Source organism: Hemicordylus capensis, chromosome 3 (assembly GCF_027244095.1).
Source record: "Hemicordylus capensis ecotype Gifberg chromosome 3, rHemCap1.1.pri, whole genome shotgun sequence".
In the NCBI taxonomy this organism is placed as follows: Eukaryota; Metazoa; Chordata; class Lepidosauria; order Squamata; family Cordylidae; genus Hemicordylus; species Hemicordylus capensis.
The window spans coordinates 215,756,523-215,784,109 of NC_069659.1; positions in this window are offsets into that span (position 1 = coordinate 215,756,523).

Consider the following 27,587-nt stretch of genomic DNA (forward strand, 5'->3'; position numbering starts at 1 on the left):
ATATAAATATAAACTAAAAGTTCAGGAAGAACATGCACATGAAATAAAAAACTGACGTATCCACATAGCATTAAAGCAACACTTCGCCACCTTATACGTAATGGATGGAGATTGTTCTGCCAAAAGATAAGAGAAAAAAAAAATTTCTGAGCATCCTGGAAAGAGTGCCAGACAAGGAGATATCAGGGAGCGTCTTAACTCTCTGTAAAACAGACAACGGAGCAATATATGTTGGATGGTTTCAATCTCCCTATAACCACAAGGGCAGATTCTATCTTCCCTTGGTATACTCTTTTGTGCGTATAGAGAGACAATTTTAAAACTTCAAACCGCACTCCATACAAGTGTTATCTGTATCCCAGGATGCAGTTAATCAAAAAGAATAAGTATAAATTTATTGTTGATTAAAGTAACAGAAATGACAGAAAAGGGCAATTGGGTCATTATATTCATCCAAACTGGCCCTGATATAGGGCCAGTTTGGATGAATTAGATCATATAGAACACAGTACAAACTTTCTCCAGATGATATGAAATTTTAGGACCTTGGGTTTTCCTTCTTCTTTTTGCATTTTGTTTGCTGTTTCAGTTTTCTGTGCTACAATTAAGTTAATCACCAATTCCTTCCAATTTTTTTAGTATTTGGTCTCAGGTCCTACAAGGACCCAAGAGAAGTCAATCAGACATGGAGCCAGCCGAGCAGTGGCCTGGGTCCAGCCCCGCTCAGTGGCCCCTCTGACAATGTCCCGTGCATGTGACATCATGTGCAAAGGGGGCATGGCCTCAAGCTCTGAAGAGCCCGAGCGAACTCCACTTGCAAATGCTGCCTGACAAGGATGGGCAAGCACTCGTTCGGGGCTCTTAGTAGCCCAGGCATGGGTGGGGGAGAGATCATTCGGGGCTCTTCCAGAGCCTGAGCCACACACCCCCTGGGGGCTTCAGAGGCCCCTACCATTGGCTGCCCAGGTTATTTGAACCCGTTCACACAATGGTGGCTACGCCCATGATGTCAATGAAGGTGAAAATGCCAATATAGCCCTTATTAGTTCAATTATTTCTTTCTAAAAGGTTTGAACTTTCTGACAGCTCTGCCACATTTTGGTATTCTGAATTAAGATATTGATAGTAAGGATGCACAAACAGGTTTGGAACCAAACCGGTTCAAAGTTGAACCGGTTCAGTTTGAAGGCTCGGGGTCAATCCAAACTACGCCTGGTTCAGCTCAACCCTGGACTGAACCTGTTTGGGGGGTTTGTGAACATTCTTAGGTAAAGAAGATTTTTTAATTTTAAAAATGTACCCCCTGGGGGGGGTTATCCAAGGCATTTGGGGGGGTCCATGGAGGACCCTCCCACCACCAGCCTCCCTGCCTTCCAAAACCAGCCCGTTTGGCCAAACTTTGGCCTGTTCGGGCCTTTTCCCCTGTGCAGTGGACATTTTGGGCTTCTGTGTGGCCGAATGGGCTGGTTTTGGAAGGTGGGGAGGGGAGGGGGAACCTCCTCGGACTCCCCCGCCTCCTCAAAGAACCCCACCCTGAGGGGGTAAGTTTATATATATATATATATATATATATATATATATATATATATATATATATATATAAAACTGGAAATGTTCATGAACCTCCCTGGACTGAATCGAAATGGTGGGTGGGTGTTTTCAAGTGGGTGCCGGACCAAATTGGCCCAGTCCGGTTTGGGTCCAGTTCAGACTTGAACTGAACCAGACCAGCCGGTTCCATGCATACCCCTAATTGATAGAAGAACAGCCTTGCTCTGCTCATTTGCTGAGAGACTGCCTAGCAAGAGACGACTTGTTCATCAACAAATCCATATTTAATAAGTTGGAACTCCAAGCTGAAGTTCTTTTCCTTCCATAATTTAATGACATTTCTCATTATCAAAGAGAGGTGATACAGGGAATAAGGAGGACTGGATATATTGTCATTAGGGGTGTGCATGGAACCGCCACACTGCGGTCCGGCACTGGGGTGGGGTGGGGTCGTTTTTAGAGCGGCGGGAGGGTTTACTTACCCCTCCTGCCGCTTTCCACTGTGGCGCCATAATTAGTAGAGTAATTGGGGTGGCAGGATACCTCCCTGCCGCCCCTTCCCCACTGCGGCTCTGCAAAGCTCCCAATAATGCTTTGCGCGCGCGCACATCGTGCACGTGCTTCACGTCACTGACGTGTGCGTGCACAAAGCATTACTGGGAGCTTTGCAGAGCCACAGTGGGGAAGGGGTGGCAGGGAGGTATCCTGCCACCCCAATTACTCTACTAATTACGGTGCCATGGCGGAAAGCGGCGGGGGGGGGTAAGTAAACCCTCGGGCCGCTCTTAAAGCAACCCCCCACCCCCAATCCAGACCACCCAGGTCCGGACCGGTCCGGGCCCATCCCTAATTGTCATTGATTGTTTGCAGAGGTCTTAGGATAGAGGTTTGGGCTCAGCAACAGTTGCCAAGGGAGGGAAGAATGTTTATAGTTGCTAAGGGGTGTGACTATAGACTCTGACAGATTGTTGTTGATCTAAGGAGGAAAAAAGAGTTAATGTGGTCAGTTTGGCTTTGGGCTGTTTGTTTGAGGGAGTTGAGCTTGGCTAAAGAAGAGTAGAGAGGATGAAGAAGGTAAGATTGGAAGCGAAACCATTTTGGAGACAAAGCTTTTGATGTCTCATCCATTAAAGGAAGAAGGAGTCCATTAAAATTCCCTGCTAGGAGTATATTACTATGGCTACAGTCATCAATATTTTAGTTGTTCAAGGAAATTCCTATTCCCAACATTTGAAAGATACAGTTTTTATTTTATCAAAACATACCAGCCCTCAGAGTCTACTAAAGAATCTCAAACTATTAAACTAACCCTAGCCTTACTATGACAGAATATTTTTCAGTCTAGTGAGAGCAAATGCTTCATACATATCTGCCAAAATCATTATTCATTGTTAATATTTCCTTGTCTCCAATGAATTTCATGAAGAAAAGTAGATTTCCTTTATGTTGTGTAAGTATTCTCCTAAATTCCATCTTCTTATATAGGTTGTTCAACCTTTGAATATAGTATTTACAAATATACATTCATTTTATTTTCCATCTTCTTCAAATAATCTTCCTTTTCCTTTCCCCAAATAGAATAATTTAACTAAATTTTTTAAATCTGTTATTGATTTATTTTCACTATTTGTCATCAATATTTCATCTCATACATATTCAAAAGGAACTTTTTTCGGGGGGAGGGCAATTATTTCTCCTCCCTTTAGGAAATAGCAGTGGAGCCTTGTGTAGGAGGGTTCTGTAAAAAAGAGTTTCTGTCCTTCTTCGCAAGTCTGAAACACAACTTAATCTGTTTTCACAAACATGTTCAGATTGAAAGAAATCCACCATGTATATTTGATTCCCTTTACTCTAAAATGACCAGGCATTAATGTTTGCTTTCCTCATTATCCACCATCTGAGGAGGTCTGTCTCCACTTACCACTGGTAAGTCTGGTGGCAACTCAGAGGTGGGCCTTCTCTATAGTTGTTCCTGGGCTGTGGAATGCACTCCCTACAGAAATGCATAATCTGAATTCATTATTGGCCTCCCCCACTGTTTGGCATGGCCTTCCGGGGTTTCTAAATTATCGTAAATGTTTTTAATCTGCTGTAACCTGGTTTTCCAGGGTTTTTAAACTGTGTTGAATGTTTTAATTGTTAATTGTTTATGGTGTTTTATAACCTCTGTTATTAACTGTTAATTGATTTTAATTGTTTAGGGTTGATGAGCCATTTTTGGAAGGGCAGTATGGAAATCAAATAAATAAACAAATAAGCAAATAAATAATGCAGAATATCCAGGGGGGGATAACTGCTAGAACTGAACATTTCTCACATCTGATTTAAACTTCTATCAACTCCAAAATGTTCATATAATTGACTCTTTAACTCATATTCTAGACACTCTTATGAACATGTCCCATGGACATTTAGTCTGAACTATCTGGGCTGGGTACAGAGCATCTGCGTCTCTAGTTTGCCTCAGCTATTATCTCTCCCCCACCCCTCCCACCCACCGACGCTTATTTTCAGGTGGCCAGCCACCCTTCCACAAGCCACCTCAGCTCACCTCCTCCTCCAGCCCAGCACCTTCTCCTGGCAGCTGGCCACTTCCTCCAGCCCATCACCACAGTTCCTCCCGGTGGCCAGCCCACCGCCTCCTCCAGCCCACTGTCTCCTCCGGCCAGCCGCTGCGCTTCCTCCCAGTGGTGGCGGCCGCGCTTCCTCCTGGTGGCCCCTCCAGCTACCTGCCTGCCAGGCCCACCTGCCGGTCACGGCTGCCTGCCGCCGTCTTCTTCGGCTGGCCACCACCACCACCACCACAATTTTTCCTCTAGCCCATCCCGTGGCTATCTGGAAGCTCTCTGAACTCTCCCGAGAGCTGCCACACATGGGGTTAGCCATGGGTACATCTTAGATAAAGAAGTATAAAGAAGTTTAAGAGTGTGTTCTGCAATTTACTCCAGTGCTATTGCACAACTGGTAATTTAATCCAAAAACTTCTATTCTTGTCATGATCCTCTGTGAATTCATACAAAATGGAGTGTGCCTGCACACTGAAGATCTTCAGAACACTTCTAAAGCTTCATGTGATGCTCTAACATCACCTGCACACAAGCTGCGTGTCCATTGTATAGAATGTATGTTTATGGTATCTTCTTCTTATAACTTAATATTACTATTACTAAATATAAGCTACCTCTTAGCTTAATACTGTATCTTACAATCTCAAAATCCAATTCCGCTTTCCTCTTTTATCACTTTCCCTTATTTCTCCTTGATAAAACCATACTTCCTACCTATATTATTCTGTTTCTTTCTTCAGCCCTCAATTTACTTTTTCATAATGTTGTGAAGTCTGTGGTGACTCTTTTCTTTTAGTCTCATTTATTTTAAAATTCTCTCCAGTTCTTTTAAACTTTCCCTCCAGGGAATTCTCTCACTGTTTTATTTGTTGTTCAAACATTAAGTCTCTTTCTTTTAACCTTTCCTCAAACTTCTTCTCTGATTCTTTAGCTTTTTGAATAAACCTATTCTCAAAAACCTTAATATGTTTTCCCAGAATTGTTTTCAAATGTTCAGCTGCTAATCTTGTCATTTCTTCTACAGTTACTTTTGGCCCTCTTTATTTTTATTTATTTATTTTTATTTATTCAATTTCTATACCACTCTTCCAAAAATCTCTCAGGGTGGCTTACACAGAGAAATAATAAATAAATAAGATGGATTACTCTTTCTTATATAACTACCTCTTTTAGGGACATGCATTCAATTCACGATATGAAGGGTAATTCATAAGACATCCCCTGCACCTTTAAAATGGAAGAGATAGGTGCATACCTCCTCCACCACCACTCACTGCCACTTGCTGAATCATCTGCGCTCCTCCCAGCTATCTCGGCACTCCGGCAGTGCTCTCCCCAGGTGCCCCCATGTGACACTGGCATGCATATGGCCTCTGTGCATGCGTGGAGGCCACGTGCATGCCATCATTGTGTGGTGGCAGCTGAAGGAGAGTGCTGCTGGCATGCCAAGCTAGCTGGGAGAAGCACCGCTGATTCAGAAAGTGGCAGTGAGTGGCAGGGAAGGAGGTATGCACCTGCTCTCCTCCTCCTACAGGGGGCAGAGCAGAACCACATAAAGAGCAGACAGAAGCCTGTGCCAGCTGGTCAAAGAGTCAAAAGAAAGATAGCCTACACCAGGTGAGATATTCAGTGTATAGGTGCTTATATGCCAATGCCAGAAGCCTCAAAGCCAAGATGGGTGAGCTGGAGTGCTTGGTTGCTAACACAGAAATAGATATAATGAGCATAACAGAAACATGGTGGAACAGTGAGAACCAGTGGGACACTGTTATCCCTGGATATAAACTCTATAGAAAAGATAGGGAGGGGTGCCTTGGAGGTGGAGTAGCACTGTATGTTGAGAAGGGATAGAATCGAACAAGCTAGAAAGGAACACAAACCCTGGCAAAAGAAATGCAAGGTAACAATAAGGGAGGTGAAAAGTGAATTTGAGGAACATTAAGAAAAAAGTATCAAGGGGAATAACAAAAACTTCTTTAAATACATCAAAAGCAGGAAACCTGCCAGGGAGGCAGTTGGACCCTTCTCAATGAGGGAGTGAAAGGGATTATTAAGGAGGATATGGAGGTTGCAGAGAAGCTAAATGAGTTTTTTTGCGTCCGTCCTCATGACAGAGGATACTGAGCATATATCTGTTCCTGAACCAGGCTTTTCGGGGATGGAGGCTAAATAACTGAGTCAGATAGAAGTGACAAGAGAAGATGTTCTGAACTGTCTGGAAAAACTAAAAGCTAACAAATTGCCTGGGCCGGATGACATCCATTCAAGAGTCCTCAAGGAACTCCAATGTGAAATTGACAACCTCCTTGCTAAAATACATAACTTATCCCTGCCATCGGGCTCTGTACCAGAGGACTGGAAAGTAGCAAATGTAACACTGATTTTCAAAAAGGGATCCAGGGGTGATCCGGGAAATTACAAGCCAGTTAGCTTAACGTCCGTTCCAGGCAAATTGATGGAAAACATTCTCAAGGATAAGATTGTAAAGAACATAGAACAACAGGCCCTGCTGGGAGTGAACCAGCATGGCTTCTGCAAAGGGAAATCTTGCCTCACCAACCTTTTGGAGTTCTTTGAGAGTGTCAACAAGTGTGTGGATCAAGGTGATCCAGTTGACATAGTATACTTGGACTTCCAAAAATCTTTTGACAAAGTTCCTCATCAAAGACTCTTGAGAAAACTTAGCAGTCATGGTATAAGGGGACAAGTACTTGTGTGAATTGCTAACAGGTTGAAAGACAGGAAACAGAGGGTAGGGATAAATGGAGAGTTTTCACAATGGAGGGAAGTAAGAAGTGGGGTCCCCCAGGGATCTGTACTGGGACCGGTGCTTTTTAATTTATTCATAAATGATCTAGAAGTAGGGGCAAGCAGAGAGCTGGCCAGATTTGCAGATGATACCAAACTCTTTTGGATAGTGAAATCCAAAACAGATTGTGAGCAGCTCCAAAAGGATCTCTCCAAACTGGGGGAGTGGGCGACAAAGTGGCAAATGCAGTTCAATGTTGGTAAGTGTAAAGTAATGCACATTGGGACGAAAAACCTCAGCTTCAAGTATACGCTGATGGGATCTGAGCTGTCAGTGACTGACCAGGAGAGGGATCTTCAGGTCATGGTGGACAGCTCATTGAAAGTGTAGACTCAATGTGCAGCAACTGTGAAAAAGGCCAATTCCATGCTAGGGATCATTAGGAAGGGGATTAAAAACAAAATTGCTAATATTATAATGCCCTTATACAAAATGATGGTGCGGCCACACGTGGAATACCACATACAATTCTGGTCACCACATCTAAAGAAGGACATTGTAGAACTGGAAAAGGTGAAGAAGAGGGCAAGCAATATGATCAGGGGCCTTGAGCTCCTTTCTTATGAGGCAAGGCTACAACACCTGAGGCTATTTAGTTTAGAAAAAAGATGACTGCAGGGAGACATGATAGAGGGCTATAAAATCATGCATGGTTTGGAGAAAGTGGACAGGGAGAAATTCTCCTCCCTCTCACATAACACTAGAACCAGGGGTCATCCCATGAAATTGATTGCCAGGAAATCTAGGACCAACAAACATAAGTACTTTTTCACACAACACATAATCAACTTGTGGAATTCTCTGCCACAAGATGTGGTGACAGCCAACAACCTGGATGGCTTTAAGAGGGGTTTGGATAACTTCATGGAGCAGAGGTCTTTCATCGGCTACTAGTTGGAGGGCTACAGGCCACCTCCAGCCTCAAAGGCAGAATGCCTCTGAGTACCAGTTGCAGGGGAGTAACAGCAGCAGGGAAGGCATGCCCTCAACTCCTGCCTGTGGCTTCCAGCGGCATCCAGTGGGCCACAGAGTGAAACAGGATGCTGGACTAGATGGGCCTTGAGCCAGATCCAGCAGGGCTGTTCTTATGTTCATTTTAAAGGTGCAGGGTACGTCTTACAAATTACCCTTTGAATCATGATTCATGCACATCCCTGTTTTCTTGACCACCCTCTGCTTTTCCATTCACTACATCACACAGACACACAAAAGATGTTACAGTCAGTATAACCAGATTGGTAACCAAGTGATACTTAATCGATTTTTTGGCATTAATTTAGACTGGATTTAATTTAAACCCAGTCTAAACTGATACATATTCTTAACTAAACTATTCGTTCCAGTGGCTGACAGTATGACTAACAAAGTACATGCACTTTGAGGGATTGTGCGGATGCCCTGGGACCCTTCATGCACCTCCCACGGTCCCTGTGCACACACTGTTCCACCAGAGAGCTAAGAGTTCAGGGCACCAAATGCTCTGTAAGATAGGAAATGCATAGCTTAGTGTCAGTGATGTGTTCTTACAGAGTGCTTATACAGTACTACATGAGTAGTACTCTGAACTACCGTATTAGGGCTTTGGCATAACAGTATTCACACTGGGGGACTGGGGGAGATGAACAAACGTTCCTGGTGCATCTCTACAGTCCTGCCTAACATGCACGCTTCATTAATCAGGATGCCAGCCACTATTCATAGGTTTAATGCACAGAGTGAAATATGACCATCCTGCAATACTGCCTTTCATTTCCCATCTCATTCTAAAAAGTTACTACAAATACTAGAAAAGTAGGTTTGCCATCGTTTGGTAACTTTTAGTGCTGAAATGTCTTTTGGATGCTCTGTAGGTGAGTCATCCCCTGACATGCTCCCTTACATTGGCAATTGAGTTTCTGCCCTCACATAGCTATTTGTAAATCCCATGGTTTAAATGAGAGTTGATGCCTGTTTCACTTCAACTTGGCATATGTCAGCCTGTTCACATTCTCTCAAATGTTGCTGTATTCACAACTGAAATTATAATTTGATTAGTATAATATGTGCACTCGGCTTTAGCTTTTCATATTGTTGAAATGTGTGATATGTGTGTCAGGAAAGCTTGGCATATGATCATTTCTGGGTATTTCTGTTTCATAATTCTCCCTCCTTCCCTCTCTCCCTCCCTCCCTCTCAAATATCTCTAGATACATAGAGATATAGAGATACAGCCAGTACTACATTCCATCATGCTCTAGCATGTTCAGTAATTGGAACATGGGGCTCTGCAGATATTAGAGCAGGCCTGATTCTCAGTGGCTCACTCCCATATTGGGTTCCATCTTGGACACAGTTGAGAGGGATGAAACCAGTGGCATAGCAAAGGGGGAAAGAGACTGTATTCGCATGACCTGGCCACTCCACACTCCCCCCCACTGTGGTGGTGACCAGGGGCGTAACGATAGGGGGGGCAGGCAGGGCACGTGCCCTGGGCACCATCCCGGCAGATCACGTGGGGGGTGCCAAAAAGTGGCATCCCCCCGCCCCCTGGATCGCCCGCCGAGTGTGGCGGCGGGCATGCGGCGGCAATTCGGCGGCGGCGGGCGGCGGCGGGTCGCCCGCCGAGTGCAGCGGTGGCTGGTGGCTGGCGGCGATTGGCTGTAGCGGCCCAAGTGGTGGCGGATCGCCCGCTGAGGAGTGCAGGCAGAGCGACGCCGAGGCCTGCCAGGCCTCGGCGTCGCTCTGCCTGCACCCCTCAGCGGGTGATCCGCCGCCACTCGGGCCGCTACAGCCAATCGCCGCCAGCCACCAGCCACCACCACACTCGGCGGGCGACCCTCTGCCACCGCCTGCCACCGCTGAATCGCCGCCACCGCCGCCGCACTCGGCGGGCGACCCACCACCACCCGCCACCACCGAATCGCTGCCACTGCCACCACACTCGGCGGGTGACCCGCCGCCGCCCGCCACTGCCGAATTGCCGCCACTGTCAGCGATCTGCCACCTGAGGTGCCGCTGCGCCGGCACAGGTATGTGGGGGCGGGGAGCGCCATTTCAGGGCCAGAGTTTGCCCTGGGTGCTGTTTCCCCCCGATACGCCACTGGTGGTGACCTTTCCTGGTGGCTCACCATGCTCCCTATCCCTGGGGGCACATCACACTCCCTATCCCCATCCCTGACACCCTTGCAATCCCCCTCACAGGTCGCACCTCACTCTTGCCACTTACCAGCTGCTGAGGTCAGGAACCCACCATTTCTTGTTGGCTTGGAGTCATAATCTGAGAGGCAGGAGCATGGTGGTGGGCAGGAGCATGGCAGAGAATAGTGCATTGGTACTAGGAGCACTGCAAAGTATGGCAGTGGGCCGCTGGAGCATGATCCCTACAGGGGGATGTGGTGGAGGTGAATGGAGAGCCTGCAATGGCAAACACACCCAGTATGCCCTATGTTCCTTGAAAACCTTGGAACACCCTTAGCTCTGCCTCTGGATGGGAGCATGAGTGGTAGGACAAGGATTTGCCTCCTATGACAAAATTGTACATGAGAGTAAAGGTAAAGTTATGCCCTCGAGTTGGTGTGAGAGCACTCCTATATTTTATCCTATGCAAGTGAATGGCTGTAGAGAGTTTCTTCTTTCCAGGACCTCATCCCAAACACAGTTGCTGAGTTTTGAGTGGGAAAGTGTTCCTTACCTCTTCTGCAGGGCCTGGGGCCAGAGCTCAGTTTGAGGGAACAGAAGCAGGGCCAGGTTTGGAATCACAGCTTATTCTGCACAAGGCAATGGCCTCAGAACTGGCAGGAGCTGTGGGGATTGGGGGCCGCATGGCCCCTGGATGTTCCAGGATGCCCTGCGCAAGCACATGGAGCATCCTGGAGAGACCCCGAAGCCTATGAGGCTGCTTGCAGCCTCCTGGCTGGGGATCTTCTTGTGTGTCGCCGCACACTATGGCGACACACAATTAAAAAAACAAGGTTAACGGAGCGATTGCTCTGTTAACCTCATTTAAGGAGAGGGGGATTTAACAAGGTTAGCTTCCAGGAGCTGCACAGCTCTCGTTGCAGCACACAATTGCCCCAAAGTGGGCTGGGCTCCCTTAGCCCACTTTTGGGTGATCGTGGGAACAGCCTCAGTATCTCAGTAAGAATCAGAATAGCCTAGTTAGGTATGCTGGTGCCACTTCCCCCATACTGCAATTTTAAGAGTAGGCTGATAGTGAGAGAAAAGTAGCTTGCTTAAAGTTGACGGCACATAACATCCACAGCTTTACAAGGACAGAGCAAGAGCCCCACCTTCGCACAAAGCCAGTGCTTTTATAGCTTAAACAAGTTTTTCTGGTAAGAACTATTTTGCCTACTTTCCTTTCACTATCCCTACAACTGGACTATTGTTGGTCCAAATCAGGCAGATAACAAGTTAGTTCACTTGCGCCTCAAACATTCACACATCTGCCATCTTGAATTGGGGTGGATGACATCATCACAATCTATGCCTTTGAGGTGGCCCTACAACTGTACCAAATTTGGTCCAAATTGGTTTCCACTCGCACCTCAAACACTGTGTCCACCAACTTGGATTGGGGTGGATGGCATCATCACAAATGATGACATTAGTGTGTCCCTTTGTGTCACTCATTACAATTGCACCCAATTTGTTCCAAATTGGTGATTCACAAGTTAACCCTCTTGTGCCTCACATGTCTGTCATCTTGAACTGGAGTGGATGACATCATCACAAACGATGCCATTGAGGTATCCATGTCACTCACTACAACTGTTCAGAATATTCGAATTCCTTAAATTTCAATTTTAAATGTTGTTTTTAGGTTTTAGCATTAATTACAATAGTTTGTACTGTGTTTTAACCACCTGATGTAGTTGTACACTTTTGACTGATTATTTTATTTACAATACATGTGTGTTGCTTGCCCTTCCATTTAAATTTGTACATTATAATTAACCTTCAAGTGACATATTTTGCTTGAAGCTACAAATGCTTGAAACTACAGAATGATTTTTCCAATTACTAGGAAGTTAAAAATACAAATCTGAATAAAAATGAATAGAGTATATTGTAAAGGGTGGGGTTCCAAGAGTGGGATGTGTGTTAGTGTTAAATCATGTTTTCAAAGCAACATGACGTTGCTTTGAAAGATCTATCATAGAGTAATTAATGGCAAAATGTTTGAACACCACATCAAGTTATCTCTATTTAAATGAGTGAAAATGGTTTTTTAGATGTTCAAGGAAGGGAAGTCATAAATCAGTCAACAGAGCGGATGGCTGTACCCAGAGGTACACTTAGCTATGGACCATGGGGAATTGGAGTGTGGCTTCTGTCTTCTAGGGGGCCTCCAAATGTTCGGGAGGGCTCCCCAGAGCCCTGGTGCTGCCCCCCAGCCCCACTGGGCAAGTCACTTTTTAATTATTATTTTATTTACATATTTTTATACTGCCCAAAACTTATGTCTCTAAAAAAACTTTTAAAAAACTGGTGCTGTGCGGTGGGGACAGGGGCTTCCAGCAGGTGTGCAGGCACTCGAGGGAGAGAGGCGGCAGCAAGAGCTCCTTCTCTGACCCCGCCTGCCTCCCAAATGACAGATTGAGGCATTTTCGGCCCATTTTGGGCCTCTGAGCAGATTCAGAGAAGGAGCTCTTGCTGCTGCCTCCCTCCCCCAAGTGCCGGCACACCCGCTGGCAGTTCCCATCCCCGCCGCTCAGTGGTGTCTTTAAAAAAGATTTGACTCCCCCCCCCCCCGCCCAGGCCCTCAAGTGGGGGAGGGGGAGCTCTGGAGCCCTTCATGTCCGGGCTCCAATATTACCTAGGTGCATCCTGGCTGTACCAACACTGCATTTTAAAACAGAGGTTTTGGGGTTGGATACAATCAGGGTGGGCTCTTAAACTTGGGGAGCTGCTCTCTACATCTAAGCTACTTGAGGAAGACCCTCTCCTGCTGCCATAATATCACTTAGCAAGGATGAGAAATGGGGAATCACAGACAGAACATCAATGAATGAAAACAAAATCTGTGAACAACCTTGAACAGGTGGAAATATTAATAAATGTGCAGAACAAACCTATACACAAACAAAAGGTGCAAACATGCATCAAATAAAGACTATTACAAAATCTGCACAAGGCATCCCAAATACAAAAACATGCAAATGCAAAGAATGTAAGATGATAAATATGCAGTGTAAGATGATGAGTAAATATAATGTAAGATGACGAATATATACAATAAACACTGTAAATCACTCTAGAAAGGTGGGAATGACCCACTCTCAAATGGTGGAGAATATGTGCTCAGTTCAAAAAAGAATCTTCACATTGGGAATGGAAAAAATACAAAATCCCAAAATGCCAAAGTTGAAGATAATATACTCCACAAACTAAAAGGTGTCATTCTTCACAAATGTTGTGCAAGTAAGTAAGTAAATTTATTACGGTCCTTAGACCATCACAAATGCTGATGTAATGGTGCCAAAAATGCCTGAAGTGAATCCTCATGGATAAGATGTAATCGTCCTGAACAAAGAACTTAGCAAGCCTCCTAGGTAAAAGCCGGTTTGGGAATAGTCTTCATCAGAAGTACAAATAATCTTACATTCGGAATAGCCTTGCCTCTAGAAGTGGCACAACAAGTGCCTGCTAAAGCATGCTAATCTCCAGGGGAGGGGAGATTAGCATGCTTTAAGCAGGCACCTTGTGCAGATTTTGTAATAGTCTTTATTTAGTGCATGTTTGCACCTTTTGTTTGTGTATAGGTTTGTTCTGTACATATATTAATATTTCCATTTTCCACCTGTTCAAGGTTGTTCACGGATTTTATTTTCATTCATTGCCATAATATCACTGGCATCATTAAACAACTGAATGTCCTAGCGGGCTGTGCATAGCAGTCAAAACAAACATCTTTGAGGGACATGAAAATCATTGTGGATCCCAAGATTTGAAGCATTTCAGAGAATTATAAGGGGGTTACCAGTTACTGAGCATAAACTAAGTACCAGTTGATTCACATTCTAGGGTGGTTACTTAGTTCTGGGGGCGGTGGGGGGAGGGGGAGAGAAGCACAAAGTGCTGTAGAGTCACTGGCTGACATGCAGTGAGAAAGAACCAGTGCAGTGAGAGAAACAGGCTAACAGCACTTCCTAGCTCATGGCAATGGTGCACCAGGGAAGGGGCAGTTTTTATGATATCCAGGAAATAGCTCTGTGCCACCTGAAGATATGCCCTTGAGGGTTGCACAGCCCTCAGGGACATATTTTCAGGTGCCACAGAGTACTTCCAGGGGAAGGTGAGGCTCAAAAATTGCTCCTTTCCTAGTGCACTGTTGCAGTTAGTTGGGAATGTGCTTTTAGTCTGCTCCTCTTGCTGCACTGGTGCTTCCTTGCTCTGTATGTCAGCCATTATAATTGGAATTTTTGAAGATCATGTATTTTAAAAAATCTTTTCCTGATCATTGCCCTGTTATAGGTAGCCAGCCTAAATATACACAAAGCCTCCCAAACATATGGTTCTGGTACAGTGAAATCCTTCATGAGGTCTTCAAATATTTTTTAAAAAGAATATGAGCCCTTTCACATGATCAAACGGGTGGGCTGGAGGGGAGTCAGAACCTACCTGCTCCCTCTCACACAGTCAAAACCTCTGTTGGGCTCCACCACTCACACAAATACTGCAGTGGCATTCCTCAGGCCTGCATTCAGGAGCTGGGAGTCCTCCAGCATCCCACAATGTACCAAATGAGCAGCAGAGAGGCAGCACTCAGTAATGGCCATTGGCTCCTGGGAGTTGCATAAGCCACAGAGATCACCCACACAATCAAATGTTGAGGTAGAACAGTGGCACGGGGGGTGGTGGGGGTGGGGGTGGTTGTCCTACCTTGGTTTAAGCCTCAGTATGAAACTAGGCTACCCTGTTATGCAGGCTCTGGGTAGGAGAGGTTCCCATGGCTCCAGAAGAGCCTCTGTACCTGGGGTAACTCTTTCCTACCCACAAAATGCTGGTCATGAGAATGATGAGCTCTATGCCTCCAAGCATGTGTTAAACTTGTAATTGATATTGATTGATTGATTGATTGACTGCTGTCAAGTTTGTGTTGACTCTTAGTGACCACATAGATAGATTGGCTAACAAAATTAAAAATCTTCCTCTTAGAGATTTTTCTGTAGCCATATGCTGCGGGAGAATAGAATAGGGTGGATTATGCATGTTTACTCTTTTAAGAATCAGGTGTTGACTAAAGGGCTTTCCCCCCATTTCTTTTTGTTGTTAGCTGCCTTGGGCATTTTATTCTGGAAAGGCAGGAAACACTGATAAAAATAAATATTGATAACAGATAAATAGGAAAATAACACTAGTGGGAAGTAAACTGGACTAGACAAGCCACCAGCGTGATTTAAAAAGGTATTTTGTAATCTATTTTCTCCATCAATTCCCATAGCTTTGTGAAAATAATGACTAGAGCCCATTTCTACAGAATGGCTCCTAGCACTGTTGCTTGTTGCAGGCTTCTCTTTATACAGGACATTAATTTCTGTGCAGTTCAGAATTATATTTCACACAGTCCATTCTTACTGTACAAATTATTATGCACTTAGTCTTTCTTAAAATGTAATGTGGGCCTTCTAAGAATCAATTGTGAATAAAATTCAAGGCAGCTGCTGCTTCATTTTCCGTATTGAATATTTGGATCTTTGAAAATTATGACATTGATAGAAGTAGATCTAGGAAATATTTTGGGAGGAAAAACAATGAGTGGCTGGATTGTTTTTAACTTAGTGAATGAGTGTTCAGGAAAGGAAGATCTGAGTATTCAAGAGGACTTAGTAAACACCATTATGAAGTAAATGTATTAATGCAGGGACATAGCTATAATTGAGCGGATGGGTTCAAAGAACCCAGGCCCCCCAGCTCCTGAGGGGCCCCCAGCTCCACTCCCTATTTTCTTCATTAACCCCTCACTCTGAGGGGCTGTCAGGAAGGGGGCGAACACAGCCCCCTCTCCCCTAGCTACTCCCCTGTATTTATGATTAGTCCATCAAGATTAGGATTTATGCCTCATGCAGTTAAAATGTTTGGGATCATTACTTTGACTTCATGGTTAAGATGTATGCTATGCTGAGATTTGTAAAATACTAAATTCCATGGGGCGGGTGGCAGTGTTCCCTCTAACGTTTGTTTTCTAAAAGTACTTTAAATGGTTTTTAATGGTTTTAATTGTTTTTGAATTGTTTTTATATTGTTTTTAGCACTATATTTTCAGTTGTGTGTTTTTATGTCTTTTAAAAGCTGTTGTACACTGCCCAGAGGCTCTGGATGGGGCAGTTTATAAATGTAAACAACAACAACAACAACAGGGACTCCCAGATGTTGTTGACTACAAGTCCCATAATCCCCAAACAAAAGCCATAGCAGCTGGGGATTCTGGGACTTGTAGTCAACAACATTTGGGAATCCTGGTTAGAATGGAACACTGGTTGGTGGGATGGAGAATACTCATTCTCAAAGTTTAGGCTAAAAACGCTTTCTGGGAGCTCAAAACAACTTACATCGAAGGAGAGCAGAGCTCTTCCAATTCTGAAAATTCTTCTCCACTTGTTCACTGCATCTCTCCCCGCCTCTACCCCCAAAACCCACCCTAACCCCCACTCTTCAACAACACATTCCCCCTATTGCTCACTTAGCAGTCTCCAGTGGTGGCAAGCGGGAACTGCAGTGGCTTCTTGGCCCTCTTGTGCAAAGTGCAGCTGATGCAGCAACAGGCTGCTGTTTTTGTTTCATTAATGTCATCCTCCAATCAAGGAAAAGACATAGTGGCCCTTGGGACTCATAATCTTCCCAAGGGCTGCAGGCAGCCTGCTCCCTAATGCAGCATCAGGGAGCCAAGACATCTGGGAACTGTAAAATAATGCAGATGGAAGGAGGAAGATTCGCTGATGCTGCTGTCCACCACAGCATATGGCTCTCTGCCATTAGGCCTGGTAAACTAGGGCCCAATGGAAAAAACATGCTGGGCAGCAATGGAGAGCAGTGGCAGCAGCAGTATGTGCTATCACTCTGTGAACCTTCAGCGTACTATGGTGCCTAGCCAGAAAATTTAACAGGGCAGCAGGCAGATGAGTCTTCCTTCAGCAGCAGTACCACTGCAGTTGTGGGTGACCACATGAAGGAGGACTGTGTCCTCCTTTGTGCTGTCACCCATAACTACGGTGGGTGAGGGCAATGTGACTTCAAGCCCCACCACAGGGCTTTTCCCGAGGACACCCCAAAACTGGTACCAAGCCTCACAGCATCACATCTAGTTCTGCACTCAGAAACTACATTTTGGATTCATTTTCCAAATCAAACTCTTCTATAGCCTCTCACACCTAGTATGTCTTTGATCAAATCATCTTGTGCAGGAACTATGAAAGGCCCTAGCTTCATTATCAAGCCTCAGAAAATGCATAGATGTTTAATTAGCAAACGGAACTCACTCTCTTGAGTTCTCTAATAGGGATAGAAGTCAGTCTGATTTGGTTTATGTAAAAGGAACCAGTACCTGAATTGTTTTGCTCACTGTGAATGCTGTCAAGTTAAATTTCCCCCATACCCCTTTGAAGTCAGAAATATTTAATTGAATGGGGATTTGTGTTACTTAAGAATTTAGGTGACCTATCATACTATGATGTTCTTAAATTAATAAATACTTTAAAGTACAATAAGCTCAGGCTCACAATGGGCAAATATGATTCTCATTATTCCCCCCCCCAAATAAAAGTAAATCTATGTCTATTTATTTACTATATCCATGGCCAGTAGCCTTGCCTCATTCATAGAACTGGTTGTCATAGAAAGACGCACAGATTTCCACTCAGACCCCGAAGGGTCTCTTTGTGGCCATACACATTCTCAGTAGCATGGAGCTGCTTTGTTGTGATATGAGCCCTATTTATATGTATAACACAGCAGCTCTTTCACTAAGGGCAATACATCCTCTTCATTCTAGAAGAGCCATTGATGAGCATTCTTTGAGTACTGTTTTCTAACCAGTTGTGAATCCTTCTAAATGGTTTTTCCTTTAGCCCACATTTGATCATTTTGCTAACAAAAATATAATGGGGAACTTTCTCAAATGTTTTACTGAAACCAAGATAATTTACATCCATAACATTCCCACAAATTTACTAAGCTAGTAACCTGATTTTGAAAAGTGATATGTAATTGCTGAGATGCCATCAGCAATTCTTTTTTAGTATCCTAGGCTGCATTTATCCATTCCTGAAGGCTAGAACTCATTTATAAGGTCATTAGGTATTTTCTCACCAACTCTGTATCAGTCTTGAGCTACAGTCCTGACGCCATGCCATTCTCATTGTTTTTGTAAAGCTGCATACAGTTTCCATTTTGGGATAAGATGGAGGCACAATAGGAGTTGAGCAGTTCAACCTTCGCTTTGTATCCTGTTAACGCTTCACTATCTTTACCGAGCAGCAAACTTAGTGTTTCCTCTTTCTTCCTTTTATTTTGAATAGACCTGGAAAAGCCCTTAGCATCCCTCTCCAGTCTCAGTCATTCTGAATTTGAGTTTCTGATACTGTCCCTACAAGTCTGGGCTACCCATTTGTCTTTGTCCTTGGTGACTTGTCCTTCTGTCTATTTCATATACGAGTCCTTTTTAATGTCAGACCATCCCTACACTTTTTGTGCAGCCATATTTGCTTGAACTATGTCTACTATTTTTCCTTTCTCATTAGAATTATTTGTGACTGTGCTTTTAATCATTCTTTCTTCAGGAATTCCCACCATTGGGATTCTTGCCCTGTTAATTTATCTAGCCATGGAATCCTATTGTTGGAATATTATTTGCAAATAGCTCTCAAACAGCCCAAAAGCACGGCTGGATTGCACAGATGTCCTATCGGCTGTGCTTGCAGTGGCTGGCAGATTCCCTTCTCCTTCGCCTTGAAGATATTTTATGATGGCAATAGCAAAAGGAATGCCTCAGAGCAGAGGGGGAGAAAACTTTGGAGTGTAAATGTGAAGTGTTGCACTTGGAAACAAATCAGAACCTTTGGAGTTAAAAGTAATGCTTTGGTTTGTATACAATGCTTAGGTGGGAAAGTTGTTTATTGGTCAGTATATAAGACAATGAATTGCCAGAAGGGGGGCCGGCCACACCCAGAAGCTGTTTTGCTAGCAAATGAAATAAAGCTTTGTTTGAAACTTTGATGCTGGTGCCTGGTGAAAAACCCCTGCCTTAAACCCTGGGTAGCTGTTGCAGACAGTGTAGCATTTTTGAGTGAAGGAGAACCTTTCTGGATGGGAGGAGGAGCAGCTTATCAGGAGTGATGGGATTTCTTTTCTGAAGTACCTACCAAATACTGAAGTACTTGAGAAATGCTTTTCTGAAACCTGAAAAATGCTGCTGTTTGTGTGGATGGTGGCATCTCTTGGTGGCTGCCAAGTGCCATATTCTATCCTGGAATCTGGCTGCAAATGGCACTTTCACCAGTACGTTTCAGGAAAGAAAATGGCACTCAGTAGGCATCAGAAAGAGGGACAGTGCTGCTTCCCCTGTCCACAAAGAAAGTTATGTTCTTCAGTTTTCAATACAGAGAGTAAATGCTCTGCCAGTGCCGGTAATCAGCTCCCCCTAAGTGTCCAACCCCACAAAAGACCTCTCAGCACAGCAGTTTTCACCTCAAAGTACTGGGGTAAATGTTCGGCCCCGCCCTAAATAATACTGAAGTTTATCTAGTAACTGAATTAGATGAACTAATTGTCTGATTCGGCATAAAGCAGTTTCTTAGGTTTGTATGTATTTTTCAAGGGTGAAGTTACCCACACTCAGAGAAGCTTACACTCTCTATTTCCATGTGAGTCACTGTTTGGACTGGAAGGAGCCAAGCTCAGAGATAGTGACTCATGCAGAAATGCAACTGGCAGCCTTCTATGAGAGCAAATATTTTTGCTTCATCTCTGTATGGGGAATGATTCAATGATCCAGTTGTAGTTGATGCTCAGTTTATTCTATCTATCTATCTATCTATCTATCTATCTATCTATCTATCTATCTATCTGACTTATATACACAGTGGCTCTGCTGAGACAAGTTTAGCAACCTCCAGTGAAGCTTCCTGGAAGAAGGTATGGTCAGAGCAGAGAATTGTGCATAAATGTTTTTGAGAGTCTCTTCTGTGGGTGGGTATTGGAGGATCACTAGAACATTTACTTATTTGATGTAATTACTGAGGGCACACTAGCAGTTCTCTTGCGGCACACTAATTGCCTCATCATACACTTTGGTAATTATTAGTTTAAGCAGCCAGGTTTTTAAATGTAAAAAACTAGACAAACAATAATGCAAGGAATGTGTTAAATGCAGCATTTCCCCTTTCCCTTTCAGTAGAAGTACAGAAATCATGTGCTATTCCTGCTCAGTTTTTCTCCCTATGCAAGCTTTTTCATGATGTTGACAGTATATCTCACATAAAGGAAAAGAAATTGGCCTAGAATACTTTACAGCTGGCATAGACCTATTTTTAACTGTGTATTAAAAGCAATTGAAATTAGCCTCTTTCCCCTTCTCCCTGCCCTTCACAATTCCATCTGCCACAATTAATATTAACATAGTTTTCTAACTTGTGATTTTAAGTAGCTGCAGTTTCAGAAAGGTGACCATGAAATGTTAGCGGGAAATGTGATAAAACATGCCTTCTGCATACACATCCATCTGTTGGTAGGAAGCAGGAGATTTCTTTAGAAGGAACCATAAGTGGCTTCAGGGCTGCAAAGAGGTAACCTGAGGCCTGGAACATTGTCTTGACACTTTCTTCCTGCAACCCCACAGCCTGATGATGTCAGTAATTAATAGTGATGGCATCTTGAGCATCCCTAACCTTGTAGGGCCTTATTTTGAAAGATGGTTGTGGAGGTTTTGTTAGGAACAAATTATAATAGTATCTGCAACCTAGCAAATGAAAGGTGGTTGTCATGTCCAGCAGAGTTGTTATCACATCTTAAGTAACTAGCTGGAACTAGATAGTAACTGGGAGTAACTAGCCTATATACTTGAGGGTAACACCTCCAGTGAAATGATTTTTAAATCATATTTTAAGAGCTACAATATACTCTTCACAAGCATGCTATTTCTTTCAACTATAGGGACACAGAGCTGTGGAGTACAGTGGTCCCTCGACTTACAAACTACTCGACATAAGTATTTTTCGAGTTACAAACGGCAGTTTTAGATCCGGTTTTAGATGCGGTTTTTTCGACTTACAAATTTTTAGATGGGGTTTCCTCGACTTACAAATTTTTAGATGGGGTTTCCTCGACTTACAAATTTTACATGCAGTTTCCTTAACTTGCCTGCCTGTTTACTGCCTGTTTATTATTGGAAAGAAATGTTCCTGTGCAGTTTGCAAGCCTTACTGGGGGTCTGGGTCTTTTTTCTAGGCTCCGGAACGCATTAATCCGTTCCCAATGCATTCCTATGGGAAACCGCTTTTCGACTTACGAATTTTTCGACTTACAAATGTGCATTCGGAACGGATTAATTTCGTAAGTAGAGGGACCACTGTAATTTCATTACCACTGGTGTTTAAGCTAGGTAATTAATAATAATAGTGCTGAGATTTGGGGTTAGCCAAACTGTTAAGCTCAGTATATTTTTCTATATAAAAGAAAACAGTTCATATTGGCTGGTTTGCTGCAGCTAATTTTATTTTCAACCAATAAGAGAAAATTAATACAGAACAACCATGCAATCCAGCATAATTTATGTTGTTGTTGTTATTTATACAATTTATATTCTGCTCTTCCTCCAAGGAGCCCAGAGAGGTGTACTACATACTTAAGTTTCTCCTCACAACAACCCTTGAAGTAGGTGAGGCTGAGAGAGAAGTGACTGGCCCAGAGTCACCCAGCACGTATTATGGATGAATGGGGATTTGAACTTGGGTCTCCCCAGTCCTAGTCCAGCACTATAGTTCTAAAGTTATTTTCCTTTCTTCAAGCTTCTGGACCTTATTGTTAATCCCTCCACTTTTCTATCTATCTTTGGCTGTTTCTCCTCCCTTGTTTCCTCTTACAACTTTTCTCACTCCCTCATTCTGTACATAGTAAGGGTTTTTTCTGCTCTCTTTGAGGCATCTGCAATGACTTGATTATCAAGCCAGAGGTTGCCGGTTTGAATCCCAGCTGGTATGTTTCCCAAACTATGGGAAACACCTATATCTGGTGGCAGTGATATAGCAAGATGCTGAAAGGCATCAGGAGGGCTGGTCTTGTGGTAGTAAGCATAGCTTGTCCCATTAGCTAAGCAGGGTCTGCTCAGGTTGCATATGAAAGGGAGACTAGAAGTGTGAGCACTGTAAGATATTGTCCTCAGGGGATGCAGCCGCTCTGGGAAGAGCAGGAGGTTCCAAGTTCCCTCCTGGGCTTCTCCAAGATAGGGCTGAGAGAGATTCCTGCCTGCAATCTTGGAGAAACCGCTGCCAGTCTGTGAAGACAATACTGAGCTAGATAGACCAATGGTCTGACTCGGTATATGGCAGCGTCCTATGTTCCGATCTCATACTGTGTGGGAGGAGGCAATGGTAAACTCCTCCTGTATTCTACCAAAGACAACCACAGATAAGTGTATAAAAGTTTGGTTCAGGCTTCTAAACAGAATGTAAGGCCAGTAGGCCAGAATGAAATTGTTTGAGTCAAGGATGTGAGGCCCCTCGGCCAAGAGGTAGCAAATACCAGAGCCTGACAAGAGATACTCTATGTAGTCAAGGTCATGAGACAAATTCCCCACTCGGCAGAAAAAGAAACATAGCTAGCACCAGAAGATACCGATAAAGAGTAGAGAGGGCAGAAAGGATGAATAGTAACTCATGTCCAAGGCTAATTGGCACCACATTAATACATATCTTTAATTACAAATGGCGTATGTTGATGGATGTACTGACTTGCTTTTAATCTATAGAAACTGGCAACTGCGTACCTTCAGGGGGCAGTGCTTGTCAGACTTTTGATTTGTACTGTGCCTTCATGATCATGAATAAAATGCTAATTTGAGCACACACCCCTTGTTAAATTTAACTCAGTTCTGTCAGGCAACAAGTTCTATTGTGGGAACCTTGTTTAATCCTCTTTAGTTCAGTAAGACGCCCCATTCTCTGACAAATCTGATGGAAGGATGAATGCAAGGGGCTGAATTAAACAGGAGGGCAAGGTTCCGGAGGATTTTCCAGCAACACCAGGAGTTGAAAACAACTCGACGGCACACTTTACCTTTACTTTACCTAATCATGAATCTCATTGAAAATCTTGGCTTCCCTTGAATGTTCTCAAAAAAAAATTCCTAAGGAAGAATGCCAAATTCACATAACTCTCACTGTGGGGAAAGTTCTGCTGGCAATTCTACTTTGCTTTCCTCTCCCAGTTCACTTTTCATACCTTCTGTCTTGTGGGTCCTCCTTAAATCCCTCATTGGGTGCAGTCACCACTTACATCATGGGTTCCCAACCTGCAGTACTCCAGATGCTGCTGAACTACAACTCCCATCATCCCCAGCCACAATAAATTATAGCTGGGGATGATAGGAGTTGTAATTCAGCAACATTTGGAGTACCACAAGTTGGAAGCCCCTGACTTACATAAAGAACTTTTTAATACACACCCTTACACATCGGAATGTAGAAGGAGAAGAGACAGATTAAGTCAAATTCATGAGGCTTAGGCCTATCAGCAGCTGTTTATCAGGGTCCCTTAATGGATCTGCCAGAGGCAGAATAATTCTGAATACCAAATGATAGGGAGAAACAGCAGGAGATGGTCATTACCTTGATGGCTTGCTTTATGAGCATCCTACTGGCTGCTGTTAGAAACAAAATGCCAGATTAGCTGGACTTTGGGCTTATCCAGCAAGGCAATTTCTGTGCTTTTGGAGGTCCACTTGCCGTATCTGACAATGGGGGCATCAAGTATACATATGGTTCAGGCTTCTAGTCATAGTAGCCCTTATAGGGAATAGTCCCAGACTACAATTGTGTCATGTGGAGAGCGAAATAGCAAAGATCTGGTCTTATTGCTGTGTAATATGGTGTGTGTTTTATTAAAAGGAATTATATTTGTGACTATAAACCAAAGTGCATACATGCAGCCAGCTTTCCTTTATGAACCATCAGAGTGTAGTTAGAGAGTGCAATTGGTAAATTTGCACAATTCTTATTTGTTGCCCCTCAATGATTACAGTCTCCTTTCTATACCAGAGCAGTTTTATTAAGCACTTTAGCTATTACGGCAGAGAAATAAATATGTATACTCAATTACTAGAGTAATGAGTTGGGGGCACACTTTCTAGCCTTAAAGTGTTTTAATAAAATGAAAATTCATTAGCACTCATGTAATGACACTCTTTTTACAGTGCCCCTCTGGAAAGCACGGTAAAATGCAGGAAAAGAAAGAGTAGACCTGATTGTTAGGCCTGCATTGCAGCTGTGGGTTTTCTTTAACCAAAAATGACAATTAAATTAATCTGCATATATCATACTTGTAGCTGAGCTTGGATTCACTGGCATGCATACATAAGTGCTACTTCTTTCTACATTACCCTGGCTTTTATATTCTTAGTTCTACAACTTGAGGCCTATTTTGAGGATGTTTAGAGTTTAGTGAAAGTCAGAGGGCCACATTACACATTACTATAGATGGATGAACTAATCTCAGGTCTAGCTCCAGGGTTGAGGGGACCCTCAGCAAAATATCTTCTATAGGCCCTCTTCTAAATGGGCAGAGTACCCCTCCCAGTTTTCAAGGTCAGTCATGGTGGGGCTTACCTTGGCAGCCTCTGGGGGGATACTTCCATTTGTAAATATGGAGGAAGAGATGATATTGCTGTCTCCTCTCCTTCCAGCCAACCCATCTGCAAATGGGAACTCGCTGCTAGAGGTCATAACAACAGTCCTGCTGGATCAGGCCCAAGGCTTATATAGTCAGCATTTTGTTTCACACAATTGCCCACCAGATGCCCCTGAGAAGCCCACAGACAAGAGTTCAGGGCATGCCCTCTCTCCTGCTGTTGCTCCCCTGCAACTGGTACTTAGAGGCATCTTGCCTTTGAGGCTGAAGGTGGCCTATAGTCACTAGCAATGTGCATGAAATGATTTTTGAGATTTAGCCTGATTTTATTTGTATCAGGCAGATTCTATTCAATCTTGAATCTGCAAACTTGAATCTGACCAGATTCAATTTGAGTTGGATTATACAGGTGAAACTCGGAAAATTAGAATATCGTGCAAAAGTCCATTAATTTCAGTAATGCAAATTAAAAGGTGAAACTGATATATGAGACAGACGCCTTACATGCAAAGCGAGATAAGTCAAGCCTTAATTTGTTATAATTGTGATGATCATGGCGTACAGCTCATGAAAACCCCAAATCCACAATCCCAGAAAACTAGAATATTACATGGATCCGAGAAGACAAGGATTGTAGAATAGAACAATATCGGACTTCTGAAAAGTATACAGTGTACTGTGCTTGATTGGCCAGCAAACTCGCCTGACCTTGGCATTGCCAAGAGAAGGATGAGAGACATGAGACCAAACAATGCAGAAGAGCTGAAGGCCGCTAATGAAGCATCCTGGTCTTCCATAATACCTCATCAGTGCCACAGGCTGATAGCATCCATGACACGCTGCATTGAGGCAGTAATTGCTGCAAAAGGGGCCCAAACCACGTACTGAATACATATGCATGTTTATACTTTTCAGAGGTCCGATATTGTTCTATTCTACAATCCTTGTCTTCTCGGTTCCATGTAATATTCTAATTTTCTGTGATTGTGGATTTGGGGTTTTCATGAGCTGTACGCCATGATCATCACAATTATAACAAATTAAGGCTTGACTTATCAAGCTTTGCATGTAATGCGTCTGTCTCATATATCAGTTTCACCTTTTAATTTGCATTACTGAAATTAATGGACTTTTGCACTATATTCTAATTTTCCGAGTTTCACCTGTATTCTATTCCAATCAATTTGACCCACTTTTAAAGGTCCAGGGGGTACAAAAGTTGAGTTGGTGGGTAAGGGCATGAATTACACGGCAGTGGAGCACTTGGCTGATTTTTAATGTTTTAGATTTTAATAATTTTGTATTTTTCTGCCATAGGGAATAGTGGGGATTATTACTACCACCCAAGCCTCAAGGCAGTGGGGCACTCAGGTGGGTTTTAGGGAATTTTTGTGTATTTTAGAATCTCCGATGTATCATAACTTTTTCTCATAGAGAATCACGATGAGAAAAAGTTAAGACACATTCAAGATTCTAAAATACACAAAAATTCCCTAAAAAACATCTGAATGCCTTACTGCCTTGAGTTGGCACCTATGCTGCCTTAGCCCCCTACCCACTTTGGAGTACCTAGGCACTACCCATGAGGAATATTGGGGTCCTGCCCCCCAACCCATGGGGTCCTACCCCCAACCGCTCTGGAGTACCTAGGTGCTACCCACAAGGAATACTGGGGCCACTTTGAATCTCCATTATTCCTTCTGGTAGAGAAATACAAAATCGAAGAAGATACAAAATCAAAGAAAATTTTGATTTATACAATTAAATGCACGGCACAATTACACAATTAAATCCACTGATTCCAGATAGAAGTGTTAATGCCGCCACCGCATCCACATGCAGGATGACAAAATGCATTGCAACCTGGTATACAGTGGCAAATATGTTCCTCCTTCACACAGGATAACAGCAAGCACTGCAACATAGAATAGCAATGTTAATTTCAACATTAGAGGCACAGCATCAAGAAAGAAATCCATCAGGAATACAACATGAAATTCAACATGTTATCCTGTCCACAGCATCAAGAATGAAATCCAACAGGAAGAGCAGCATGAAAACCATAAACCAACATGAAATCAACCCCATCATCCATAAGCATTATCTTCCCCTCCCCATGGAGGATGACCACATCCTCGGGAACGGTCCTTCTCTGTTGCTGTCCCTGGAATTTGGAATGCGCTCCCTGTTGAAATAAGAGCTTCCTCAACTCTGGCAACTTCTAAAAAGGCACTGAAGACACATTTATTCACCCAGGCTTTTAATTAGATCCATGGCTTAAAATTTTTAATGCTGGTTTTAAATGATTTTAATGTTTAAATGATTTTAATTGTTTAATTGATTTAGTTTGGATTTTAATTGTTAATTGATTTTAATTGTCTTTATTTTGCTGTAAACTGCCCTGAGCCATGTTTGGAAGGGCGGTGTATAAATAAATTAATTAAATAAATAATAAATACAATCCACATATATTGCAATATGAAATCTGAAACAGGCCACTCACCCTCTGAAGTCTTCTCTTCTCCTGCGTTGAGTCTCAGTCCTCTGGTTGCTTCTCTATCTTTAGCAGGAGTCTGCAGGAAGCTGCCGCCTGCCTGTTTCAAGCAGCCCTTGGCACCCCTCAACAGCCAGGGGGAAGGTAGCTGGGCACACATGGTGGGTACCCAGCCACCTAAACAATGATTTATTTAAAAAAGCTGGAAGGAACAAGCCAGGCTAGCAGAAGAAAAACATTTTAAAAACCCACTATTAATAAAAAATAAAAAGGAAGAGATGGCCACATAAGGACTCCTCCTCTTCCAGCAGTCAAAGCCCAGGCGGTCAGCCAACTGCAGAATCCC